Source organism: Botryllus schlosseri, chromosome 9, assembly GCF_051294905.1.
Source record: "Botryllus schlosseri isolate E-star chromosome 9, Bs_hap1, whole genome shotgun sequence".
NCBI classification, from domain to species: Eukaryota; Metazoa; Chordata; class Ascidiacea; order Stolidobranchia; family Styelidae; genus Botryllus; species Botryllus schlosseri.
In genome coordinates, this window is record NC_137244.1 from 5,001,438 (window position 1) to 5,014,958 (window position 13,521).

At 42.1% G+C, this 13,521-nt stretch overlaps 1 protein-coding gene across 2 annotated transcripts in view; it reads left to right on the forward strand.

Moving 5' to 3' along the window:
• Positions 1 to 13,521, forward strand: part of LOC145446946 (uncharacterized) — a 156,931-nt gene that overhangs the window by 131,842 nt on the left and 11,568 nt on the right. Inside the window, exons 1-4 of one of the 2 annotated variants that reach the window (XR_013917399.1) lie at positions 1,010 to 1,334; positions 1,402 to 1,464; positions 5,534 to 5,596; positions 10,327 to 10,410. The exons of the other annotated variant lie outside the window; for it this stretch is intronic. The gene's annotated coding sequence lies outside the window, so the exon portion shown is untranslated. Of the gene's footprint in view, positions 1 to 1,009; positions 1,335 to 1,401; positions 1,465 to 5,533; positions 5,597 to 10,326; positions 10,411 to 13,521 lie in introns of those variants that run through there. 2 annotated transcript variants of the gene reach the window in all.

Here is a 13,521-nt window from a genome sequence, read left to right on the forward strand (position 1 = left end):
ACTGAATTTTCGCAATTTAAAGTTTGTCAAGTCGAAGTATTTAGTACTTCGAATGAAGGAGAGGGAGAGAGAGAGAGAGAGACCAATATATAGGAAAGTATGCATCAGCTGCGTGGTTCATGTGCGCTCTTCAGGCCGCAAATTCTCCCATATGACTGTTTGAACACAGTACAAAGAGATCAACAATACGTTAGGGTTAGGGTTGCGATACGATCTACCGTATTTTCAGTGGCCTTCCTGATCGCTCGAAGCGGTAAATGTAGTATCCGATACAACTTACTCGTATCTTTCATCGTCATATTTCCTACGGGCCTTAAACTACTAGGGAGGACGTCATACCATCCCATTTTCTCAAATAGGTACTGGGGTAAAAAGGTATGAAAACACTATTCTAAACAAAGGTATCATTTGTATTACATGATGCGGTCCAATTCGTATGCTGTTGAAAACGGGATTTATGGCATCACAAACCCAGCTCTTCTGCACCGTCCGCTTATGTATATTACCGGGTTTTGACGGTCCCTGAGTGCGGATGTATGACTGCTTTTCAATACTACTTGAGCCCACTTATTTGAGTATTTTTTCACACCGCAAATTATACATATAAATGAAGTAGTTTGGGTTTGCTTGGCAAACACTACGCATACACGTAATTGAGTGGAATTCTGCGGCGCTACTTCTACGTATACTCGAATTGCCTTCTTAACTACTTCGACCACCTCTACCTCACTGCTAATTCATACATTGCATCCGTATCAAAAGGCGTAATGCTAAGTTTGAAAAACGTCAGCACTATAGCCACGTAGAGAATGATACTATGCCAATATTCTTTCGGACTCGGGTAGCCGGCCGGGATTCCGTTTTGTCAAAACGTTCCACAGACACTGGTCTAAAAAGCTCCTGTCACACCAAATAATATCGATTATGTCGACGGAACAATTAGCGTATAGGCTAACTGCCTTACCTGGTATCAACTATTTCGCAGGGTCTTCATTGCAGATACGTGATTTATTCCTTTTATGTTGTCCAGATGACATTTAGTCTTTGTTTCAGCATGTCGAAATCCATCTCGATGTTGATTCCTGTTTTCGCGTTGCTCTGGTGCGTGGTTTCGAGTAGCCAACAACATTTGATCTGCAAGAACATCGAAGATGTTTTTACTGATGATGGACTAGCTAATATCCAACCACGTCACATAAGATTACAAGGCCCTCGAGGCCCAATGGGGTTAAAAGGCGAGCGCGGATTTCGAGGATTACCCGGGATCGATGGTAGTCCAGGTAGGGTGGACTACGACCGAGTTGATGACGTCATCCACGAGAAAATAACGAATTGTAAGTCTTTCATGAAAGTATTCCAAACTCGCATACAACCAGTATAGTTCTGATATTTACTTTACAGCCTCGAATGCAATGAATTCAACAATCGCTGAACTGAAGAGGAATCTATCAACTCAGTTATCCGGTATGCATTTGCTGTGTATTGTGATTCATATTTAAGTAAGATATATGGGCGGATATGAAATATATACAATCGTTTCAATATTATAGAATTGAATAGTATATTCATATTGAAATGAACCCGAATATTTTGGCTGACACTCGTCAGGGGTAATCGTCAGCATTTAGTAGAGAATTGGAAAGAACATTGTATATCAACAATCGTATCTCGAACTATGACGTCACCAGCATAAAATGCGATCTCAAATAAGAGAACGTTCAATATTATAGAAATAATGTAAGGCAAAGGCTGTCGGTTGCAGTAATCGTAGTTATTATTCTATTCTTTTTTCGCAGTATTATTATTATTATTATATTCGTTATTCACACTAAAACTGGTAAATACACACATAATCCTGGAAGCAACCTGCGCGGTATCGCCTTAACTTGACCTGAGATGACAACTTTCCTATCGCTACCGTTATCACTACTAGTGGTTCGTTGGCAATTGGTGTTCGAGCGAGGTTATGCTGTTCGTAATGCGAATCGGCCGCTATTTTATTCTCAGTGTCCGTTACTCGAGCCACTTCCACACGCACTATCGGGTTAGGTTTAAAAGTGTTTATACCTTCCGAATCCTTCGAATGGCTATGCTGACCATGTTCCGCAGCTCCCACACCGTATTGTTGGGCTGAGAACTATTTGCAGAGGCGAAACTACGAACGCAGACTTCACCATGGTTTTTTGTTAAACTACTATTCGCCGGGTCTTCATCACTGCTGCTTGATGCTAGCGGAGCAGTGTTTTTGCGCTTCGCTGTTGTAACTGCCTTCAACCCCTCCATCTATACCAGGGGCGGGCAACTTCTCCAGTCGGTGGGCTGGATATAGCAAAATTAAGTACTTGGCGGGTCGGATTTGCTGAATCGATACATTATTCGCCCATTTATCCGCATAAACATGGAATAAATCGTATTTAATGAATGTATTTAACGACAGCAATGTCACTTCAAAGCCATTTCTCGCCGATAATGACGAGGACAACGTGGATTCGAGAATAGCATTGTCATACAGGCGTCGCCATGTCTGCTTCTGTCTGATCAATCAACACACGGCGCAATCCTTAATTAGGATTTCAAAGCGTTCGATAAGCCCGGTACCCCAAATTTACCAAGATATCAATTCATAAGGGTTGAGTAGGTGACGAGATAGCGTCGTTGTTCGACTGTGTGGGCTAATTAATCTTGATATTGAATTCATGCCCGCGTCCTCTACGAAATTTGAAAAGTGACTCGCGACCCGTTTTGAGTTTGCGACCCCTGGCATAAGCGATGTCTTATAAAAGCCTAGAAGTGTGCCGTACTACAAGTCGGCGGTTACGGAATCAAAAATAAGAAATATCAGCCTGGTGTAATTGACCATTGTAGTCGACAAACACCATGATTACCACAAACGACATTGCGGTCGAGTACATCGTAAATGCCGATAATGCAAGTTATCTCGCTTCGACGAACTTACGCGTAAGCTCCACTCTCGCACGCTGCGCAATGCGCATACACGTATATAATAACATACAGTCACTAAAATTCGACGTAGTAAGCAAGTAGTGGGGAATCTCAGCAGACTGGGGCCACGGGCCACATTATCATGTAAGATGGGAAACTGTCCGCGGGTCAGATCCGGCCCGTGGGCCGTATGTTGCCCGCCTCTGATCTATACCTTATTTGGTTGTGGGGAAATGTTGAATTAAACTGACTTCCTTAAGAAGTGCCCCTGGAACACTCTCACGGTATGCTACAGGGATGGTGTGAAGCTCCGAGCGAGATAGCGTAATCGTGATGCGTCCGACTTCGTGATCGGTAGGCCGTGGGTTCAATCCCCGGCCGGGTCAGGCCAAAGACTCGAACACTGGTAGGCGCTCAGCATCCACGGATAGCATGGAGGCGAAAAAACAGGGGTGCTGACTAGATGACCTTACGATCGTATCGTATCTCCGTCGTCAGAAGCATCTCGATGATGCAGGCGAAAACGAATAGGCCTACCCCTTCTCTCTCTCCCTGAAAGGTTCAGATTCGTGTGAATGCGAACCGTTTTGAAAGGTTTTGTGTTAAAGCGAACGTGAACCTCATGACGTCACGTGACGTCATATTGCTAATTCTAACCCTACATTTCAGTGAAGTGATAGCCTATAACAGTCGTCGGGAACCTATGGCTCGCGAGCCATATATGGCTCTTTTGGGTATAAGATATGGCTCTTTGCCAAATATTTGTTTTTGTACTGAATTGATCAATTTTGCAGCGACTCGTTGGTAAATTTTCATCACGGCCAGAATAAATATTCTCGTGGCAGAATAAACTTGTCTTTGAGAGCTAAAGACAACGTCGTCTTCTGGTTTAGGGGCTCGGACGCCCTCTTTTCAAAATCATCGAATTTAAGTGACTGTCACCCCGGCGGCCAATGTCACTCGCGAATTCTATGTACCCGACTCGAAATCTTGCATTGTGCGATGCGTTGATTAATCAAACAGCATAGCAGACATGGTGACGCCCATTTCAAAACGCAGTTTTCAAATACACATTGTCTTCCTGATGATCTACGGCGCGAAATGAACTATTGTGGATGTGACATTCACAATTACGAACTCGAATTACAAACAACGCCATAGCTGTCCACGTTCCTGATTGGGAAATATACAGCTCTGTGTAGTAGCCTACTTGCGATAAAATGTGTGCGTGTAGCGCAACTTTATGTTACCGCCGAATACTTTGAGAATTGAGAAGTTTATCAGTATTTAGATTTTCGGAATCAGTGTGACAGTCACATTCGATTATTAACAGTTATTATAAATTCCACGGTAATACTTACGATGAATTGCGTTATCAATGGTGAGGCTTGGCCCGTCTGTGCCTTACCTATCGTTTCGAGCTTTATTTTCGACCAATTAATACCAGTTTCTACAGAGAAAATATGGCGCACACGAGGAATCCCATGTAATGAGTTCGAATTAGTTCTACCATGACGTCACGAATTTTCAATCGTGACGTAACAGTTGATTGGCATGTATGGCTCTTTTAGAGTTGAGAGGGAAAAATAGGGCTAACATGGCTCTTTGGATAAAAAGGTTCCCGACCACTGGCCTATAATAATGTACATTGTACACGATACCGAGCGACGACTCGTGCCACATAATGCCACATTGCTGAAGTACATAATGACGTTTTGAACGTCGCCAAATGGGCAATCAAACCGGGCAATCAAAGGATATGATAGTCCCATAAAATCAACATCTTCCGTCGCTTTGCCAACAATTTCGACGACGACCTGCACGGGAATATAAGCTTACGCCTTAACGGTCTATATAGGCCAGACCGGACTATGAATTCGACATCAGAGTATTGCTATGTTGATATTGAGCAGAGTGTAACTTGCTACTGCTTTTACCACATTACCAAGTTACACAGCAGTAGCCAAGTCCCCAATCGCACGGATTTGGTTTTTATGATACAATACACATATGAAATCAAGATTCACCCCGTAAGCCTGCAAGATTTTTTACATCAGACGACGATATCAATTTCATTGATTAATTGAATAAGCCTAATTCGCTGACTACCTATATGTAGTGTATTTCGCTCTTGATCTTGTGTGATTGCGGGTCAAGCTCACTGCAAAGAGTCACTAAATATTCACAAACGGAAAGCTGGATATTTCGAGCAAACTTTTGTAACAAAGCAAGTAAAACATTTGAGATTGGCAAAGTGCATGCCTGTTTGGTGTTGATTTGTTTTTAATGCTGCCAGCGCCATGCATTGAGTGGTGCGAAATCGAAATGCAAAGAATTTCAACCAAAGATTTTATAATGACGTGATAAATGGTAATCTATGAAGAAGGTTCGTTTGTGAACGTGAACCTCTAAATATCTGTGGTTCACACACAGAACGCGAACGCGAACCTCTTGTTCACACCATCCTTACTATAAACCTCCTATGAGATCAACGTACTAATAAGGAGCGCACAATATACGTCAGTACGCAACGACTGAAATTATTTCAAACTCGCTAACGACCAGTATAGTTCTCATATTTCCTTTACAGCCTCGAGTGTAATGAATTCAACTATCGCTGAACTGAAGAGAAATCTATCAACTCTGTTATCCGGTATGCATTTGCTATGTATTGCGATTCATATTTAAGTAAGATATATGGACGGATATGAAATATTTACAATAGTTTCAATATTATAGAAATAATGTAAGGCAAAGGCTGTCAGTTGCTGTCTTCGTTGTTGATGGACTGACTCCGTCTAACGTCATATCTTCCAAGCCAGTGGTTAACATTAGGCGTTCCCTGAATCAGTCCATGGATTATCGTTAGTCAAGACACTGACTCAACTCATTGATGTTATTTTGTGAAGACACGCCCGCCCGTCCACCATTGGTGGCAGAAAATTATAGGCCTCAACAATAGCCGATTGTGACAGTTGTGGTGGTACGCCATGTGCAGTGACGTACGAGCTCTAAATCGACATCCCGCTAATCTGAAATTATATTTTCATCTCCAATATTGAAAGGCTCATTTGCAACTAAGCTTTTGGTATTCTGTGCTACAGTAATCTACAGTAATATATTAAAGATGTAGCGGAGATGTGGTGACGATGAGACACTGGGGCCAAAATACTTGCAAAATTCTCCATGATAATCCCATGGTTACACCCAACGAATTTGTTAACAGATGCATGCTAAGAGAATATTTACTCCCATGCAAGTATCTTTAACCTGTGCGAGTTATGGGGTCTTTGACAGATGATTTTTTTGTTTGGGGGGGGGGGGAGGTTAAAATAAATTTCGATTGACGTAAAGATTTTTTTTATTTTTTATTGTAACCTTTAACGTGAACAAACCAGCAATCATTTTCGACTTGTAGTGTAGGGCTTGTATCAGACTATATGACGAGGGAAGACACATTTATTTTAATCAATTTCATCCTTGAGTTGATTTTTTCAATTCAATTACAAAATTCATAGCGTGGGAGTCGATGATAACATACTCCGGACTAACTAATCATGTTACAAAAGAAACACGCCTACAGACAGAGAAGCTGGATGTCATAGTTACCTGTGGTGTTTTAATTCTATAATGAGCCATCTAGAAGTCGAAATGTCGAATTACGGGCAATATGTATGCATCCTGAAATACTCAAGTTCTAGCCTGAATCGATACGTCATTTTCTGCCAACGTGTGAGTTAATATTGATTCTATATTTTAGGGTGGCGACCAAACATATCTCTTTGACTTTTGTAGCTTAATTTATAGTACACAGTAAGAAAAGTTAGAACATCTCAGCTTTTGAACGTATGTCTCAATGGTCCCATTATCGTGTGCCTTTGGACCTACCCGGTGGGGGCCTGATGATACGTCCAAGCATCAAATTTTGAACGCTTATAATATTTTCGGAAAAGGCGGATATTCATGTATATACCCGCGGTAGGTAGAGCTTGGATCAAATTGTTGCGTCAGTAAAAAATCTGCTCTCATGGGCTGAACATTTAGGGGCCAGAGATCAGTTCGTAATTTGTTACCCATCGCTACTACATCTCTCCTATATTGGGGTATATTTTCGTTTTTATAGCTCGGCGAATATTCGGAGTTCTCGACGACTTTCTGATTAACGTAAGTGTTCCCCACGTTAATAAAGGATGAGAAGCATTGTTGTAAACCAGAGGCGGGCAACTTCTCCGGTCGACGAGCCGGATATGGTCGGGGTACCATACGTCCTCTTTTAAGAGGATTTGTCCAGTATTTTGACTAGTTTGAAAGTGAACTCGGAGGATGCCCAAATGTTCTCATTTTTTACGAATTTTTTTCAAATGTAAGGTAAAATTCGAGTGAGATACATTAAATCAGCACTGAAGTAACGCTCCGTTGGCTATTTCGGAAGCTGAGCCTCTTTTTAATCCACCAACGGATATTGTGAAAGAAAAACTGTATTTCGGGAGTTGAGCAGGAAAGATGACCTTCTTTTCTCCAGTCAACCGACCATCAAGTGGGAAAAATTGACCATTTTTTCAGATATCCAAAATATGGTAACCCTAGAATACGGGAAAATGAAGCACTTGACGGGCGGGATTACAGAATATAAACATTAAACGCACATCTATCCACCTACAGAAGGAATAATTCATATAAATGTAAACTTTAAGTATAAAGCATAGAGACCAAAACAGCATTTAATGAATTTATTACCAGTAGCTGTTGAAGTCAATCAGACATCTGTGGTCGGCCACAGTTGCCAACAAGTTCTTTGAACTCTGGCCGCATGTCGCATGTAGTGAAGACTGCACGTGAACATCAGTTATATTGGAAGGCACCCAAGTCTCGTTAATATCTATGGTCGAGAATATACGTACACCCAAACAGAGTATAGTTTCACGTCCATCTTTTTCGGGTTAGCAAACTTAGATTCATTCTGTGACGCAGAAAACTTGTCAAAACTTTCAGAATAGAATTTCACTTTCAGGGTGGAAACTCTCTGCGAGCCGGTCAAAATCCCTTCGCGGGCCGGATCCGGTCGTGGGCCACATGTTGCCCGTGCATGTTGTAAATTTTAGATATTTAATTTGTGTATAGACAATTTCCGTCACCTAAACTCAAGATACCCGTGCAGACATTAAACACGCGGATGTATCTTTATTCCAATTGATATTGCCACAAGTTTCCAATTCAAAAGTCCAATCAATATCAAAGTTCATGCAACTAGATTTCAACTGCATTCACTTACCTCGCACACATATATCCCACAAATTGAACCACGTAGAAAAGTATTCCTACTAAAAATATGTGGCGACGAGTATGTCTCATGGGACAAATATGTTCATAAACAAGAGTAGGCTTCATTATTTTGTCCGACTTTAGCCAGATATTCAGTGTTGTGGCACGGTTCCCGGATTTAAAAACAATCGGATCCTAATTACTATGGTATCCCGTTGCAGGCATTGCCGTAATCTTACCACAATGAATGGACTGAATTCAATAAAGTATATATAACGTATATATTTGAGGGTTTTGTGTTGATCTTAACACTGTATTCATCGAAATCGATATCTTCTCTATCGGGGATCATAAGAAAAGCCCAGATTAATGCATTAGGCTACTCACAAGACTTTGCCATTATGTAGACATCTTCTTTGAGTTATATGGGATGCCGATTTTGAACATTATTGGTGTCTCAATGATATACGATTTCTTGTAACACCTAAATTGATGCAAATTTGAAAGGGAATGAAAAAACTGCGATGGAAATCTGGGTTTATCTAATGCAGTGGTTCTTAACCTTGCCCCCAGCGCCCCCCAGGGGGCGCTGGCGATCTTGAAGGGGGGCGGAAACGCTCAGGGGGCGATATGGGGGGCTCAGGGGGCGGTATGGGGGGCGCTGGAGAAAAATGGCTTCGCAGTAGATGATGTGGTGATAGGACATATCCTTAATGAGTATTCAGAGCAAATTAACACCGAAAACTTCGTTACATATAGCCTTCAAAATACACATAGGTTTAATTGTCCATGGGCGCCTAAATGAATGACACCGAATGTTCCTGTCTTGGCAATCTGAACCCCAGAAGACGAATTCCATCTGGCAGGGAAAAATTATATGTCTGTGAAGAAATACCAATCTGAAATCGTGTGCGTCTTTTAGTCTAGTACGATTGGGCGACAGGGATATTCCTGTTAGGCGATATCCCCGTTGAGCGATTCTATATTTTTTGATATTGCAGACAGGGGGTCACGAAATAACATCATGCAACGAAGTCACACCAACGGGTTCGCCCGCCCGAATATATTAAATTATTAGTAACGGGCCCTACAGTTTCCAAGAAACCCCACAATGTTCGCTTTAAGTTTTGATGAGTCTGCGCACACTCAACAACTCACTGCGCTGACCCTTGGACAACAGTGCGTAACGACTAAAAAAAAGGTAATAACTCCGGATTTGTTGTGCGCAACGTAGATTTTCTGTGTGCACAGACCGTGTCAGCACTGCGCACGTGCGCAGCTTAGAGGGAACATTGCACCTCACTCAGCTCTACCGGTAAATGTGTTTACGTGAGCATAGAGAGGATAAAAATTGATCTCAATTTACATGCAATTCCCGATGATATTGACCAATTCAATCATTAATTAGTGAAATTTTTAGCACTTCGCGCGAATAGGCGAGAATAGCTGCCTCAGTAAATGGACACCCAATGTAGATAATTAATAGGCTATCAGCAAATAGCGGACAGCCTAATGGGGGTCTGGGAGTGAAGTCCCCCGGAAGTTTGGTTTATCACCCGATGGGGGCCCAGGACCAACGTTTTTTGTTTGGGGGGGGCTGACGAAGTGCTGTTACGGCCCTGGTAACGAATAATTGTACTTGCGGGCACGCCCGAATATGTTTAATTATTAATTACGTGCCCTTTATTTTTCTATACAACAACTCACTCAGTGCTACTGGTAAATCTGATTACGTGGGCTGAGAGGTAAAAAGTTTATAGCGACTTATATATGTAATTACCACCTATTCATTCATGCATTATGGAAAATTTTGGTACCTAGGGCGACCAGGCCACACAAACTTTGCTGACCATCAAAATCACGATATGCGGTTCATGCGAAGACCGCAGAAGTTCGGTTTATCACGCTATGGGTGCGCAAGGCAATCGTTTTTAGGGGGGTTAACGAAGTGCTGTTACGGCCCTCCCTCTTACTCATTGTCTTTATTACATTCCTTACAATATGAAGTTGGGAGGGGGGCGCTGGAGCACGATAATTTTTGAAAGGGGGCGCTGGAAGAAAAAAGGTTAAGAACCACTGATCTAATGCATACGATTATCAATTGTACAATGGGAATTTTAGAATGGGAAGAATTGAAGCCAACGATCATCGAACTGCAAAGGAAAGAAGCAACAGCAGCAGCAGCAGCTGAAGCAGCCGCAGCAGGTTAAAATTCGAACAACTGTTGTTTGACTATCGTCTTCTTAATCCAAATTCATGAAACATTTTGAGTATTAATTAAAATCATGCTTTCGCGGCAATTATATCAAGTCATCATGCTCATAAAATGTACTGGCCTTACTGGTAGCCTAAATATGTCGATGTTTTGTGTACTGTACATATAGAGTGACTTTACATAGCAGTTATTTCAGGATCATATGCCACCATGTCCACGAGAATGATTTGTTGTCACATAATGTCATGACATCGAAGATTGAAGATTGAAGATTGAACACTTCCAACTCGCTCAAAATCAACCGATGATTAATGCATCTCGATTTGACGAAAATCATTATTCAACTCAGTGGATGCCCCGAAATGACGACTATGATAGCATATTAATACATCGCCGCGTTTTATAACATCGTGATATTCGAGTCATAAGAACCGAATTAATCGCAAGCACACTGATATAAAACTCCATTTAAACTAATTTGATTAGCTGCTCAGTGCCCAATGCACATGTATAAAATCGACTTGAAAAACTCAAAATCTTATTCTTGTCCATAACTGTGCTATACTATAGTCTAGCCGTGGTTCTCAACCTTTTTCGCCTCGCGGACTGGTAAAATTTCAAAAAATGTCTGGCGGACCGGTGAACTTTCAAAATTGAAATGAACCCAAAATGTAAAGTATGCAACCGTTTTTTGGGAATATATGGTGGTAGAGAGGAACATTCAGAGGGTTTTGATCGTATTTAATTATATTCATGATGCCATCCATGTGATTTTATGGTAGTGAGTCTGCCGAGTCGAGGTAAAATTGCCTTGTCCAGACAAACGTGCTACCGCCGAGCTTCGTTTACAGTCTGTCGCGCCGAAGGCCGTGGGTTTAACCGATCACGCCAACTCCAATAATATTCTTCTCTTTTACAATATCGAAAGATGAAGCGTATCGGAGTCGAACCAAGCACCTTGTCGTGCTACCTTGCTCATTGCCCACTGCCACCAGACTCAGGCTACTCTGGCAACTGAAAACACATTACAGCAGCTATACCGGCCATTCACGAATCCGGGCCGAAAAATCACTTCGTCATCCCACCCCCAAAAACGTTGGTCTTGGGGCCCCAACAGGGCGATAAGCCAAACCTCCGGGGGCTTCGTGCCCAGACCCACCAGTTCGCACCAGTTGGGTGGATGTTTTCACGTGTACTTGTGATCACATCCATTCTACTCAGCGTAAGCAGAGAGTTTACATAGCCTGTCGCGCCTATAGCGAAAATTTTCTATCATTCACGACTGAAGCGGTTTTCTCGCGACCGAATTTCTGACCCACATTTCGGAGTCCCATGTTAGCCTAAACTTCAATATGTGTTGGTACGTCGTGGCCTGGTAATGGTTGACGCCGCAATGCCCACAAATCATGCGTATTTCTCGGAGAAGGGCCCCTAATAAGCAAGAAATTTAGGGACACTAAATCGTGCAAAGCGCGAAAAGAAAATGAAAAATGTTAGAAAACGTTTCAAATGAATACGCTATGATTTATGCTCATTTGCAAAATAATTTCCGGCCCTTTTTAAGCTCGGCTCCTTTCCAATTGGACGGTTTGGGGTGCCCCAGTTACGGTCCTGCACAAAATGAATGAATCGTAAACCTATGATCAAACTGCGCTTAGCGATGAGGGAGCTCGTATCTGTTCTGTACTTGTCGCTCGCATGTCGTGAAATGAAACGTCTTAAACTTTAAGTCAAATCGAAAATGTTTCCAGCCCTAATGTTACCTCACGAAGTTATGAATCAGTTTAAAATTTGGTTTTTTATTTATTTTATCAATGGACAAGCCATCAACATTGCATCTTGAAATGAAAGTATCAAATTGTAATATACCTGGCGGACCGGCAGGAATGTCGTCGCGGACCGGCGGTTGAGAACCACTGCTAGACCAGTGATTCTTAACCTTTCTTCCCGCAGCGGCCATTTTCGAAAATTGCCTGGGTCGCCCCTCCCCACCACATATTTTAAGGATGGTGGCAAAGACAAGGGGTAAGAGTTCAAAGTTTGGTCGGTCTTTTCGGGTTGGGACTTCACTATTGGAAATAGCTTCAATCGCCCCCGAGGTCCACTCGACTAATTTACATTATAATAATTATATATGGTATATTATGGATCAAATCAAGGTTGCTATAACCAGGGCGTTGGATCCGGCGCGGGAGCAAGGGGCCGAAGCCCTGGATACGTGCATTTTTTGTGGAGCCGGAGCTATACCTAAAATTCAAGTGGAGCCGGTGCCGGCCGTATGAACAGTAGCTCCGGCTCCGATATATTTCATAAGATGCTACGCTCTTACAGATGGCCGAATTCAAATAATTTTACGATAATTGTTCACTAAATTGAGAATTGTTGCCTCGTTGGCACCACCTTTTTTACCTAACCAGTAACTATGTTCATGAATAGGCGCCAAACCGGGTTAGGCTGAATTTGCCGTACTGCATTATAGGTGTACCCTCAATTTCGTCATCAGAACAACACCGATGGTCAATTGTGTGGTTCGAAAAATAATGAAAATATCCTGCATATCACAAAACGGGATTGATGCTTATGTGAGCTGAGCAATTTACCTAATTAGTAATGAGACCAATATATCAGCGACGACATGGATATAAACATGACCTTGATGTACATGTTGATTTGGTGGCGCGCATGCTACACGCCGAGAAATATTGTCTCCTTTGTGAATCGGACGAGCAAATGCACGTTGTTCGTTGATATTCTTTTAATCGTTGCGCCAAATTGGACAGTGTGTAGCGTTTTTGCATAATAATTTAAATTTATTCCAACGCATGATCGATTACTCCAGTAGCGATTTGCGAACGTAAATAGGGAAATGAATCGAAGCAGCCCAGATCGCTATTATAATCCGCATACAATTGTCGCGACACGATTTGGTCAATACGATGTCCGTAACCCGCCCTTGGAGTTGAATATAAGAGGCAATTATTGATTGATTGCGCGCTTTCCAATTTGTAAACATCAATTTTGTGTATTCTTCTTGATACACTCGTATTCGCAATGTCATCTCCGAGCTTGCTGTTTCATTGTTTACTGACTTGTACTGTGCA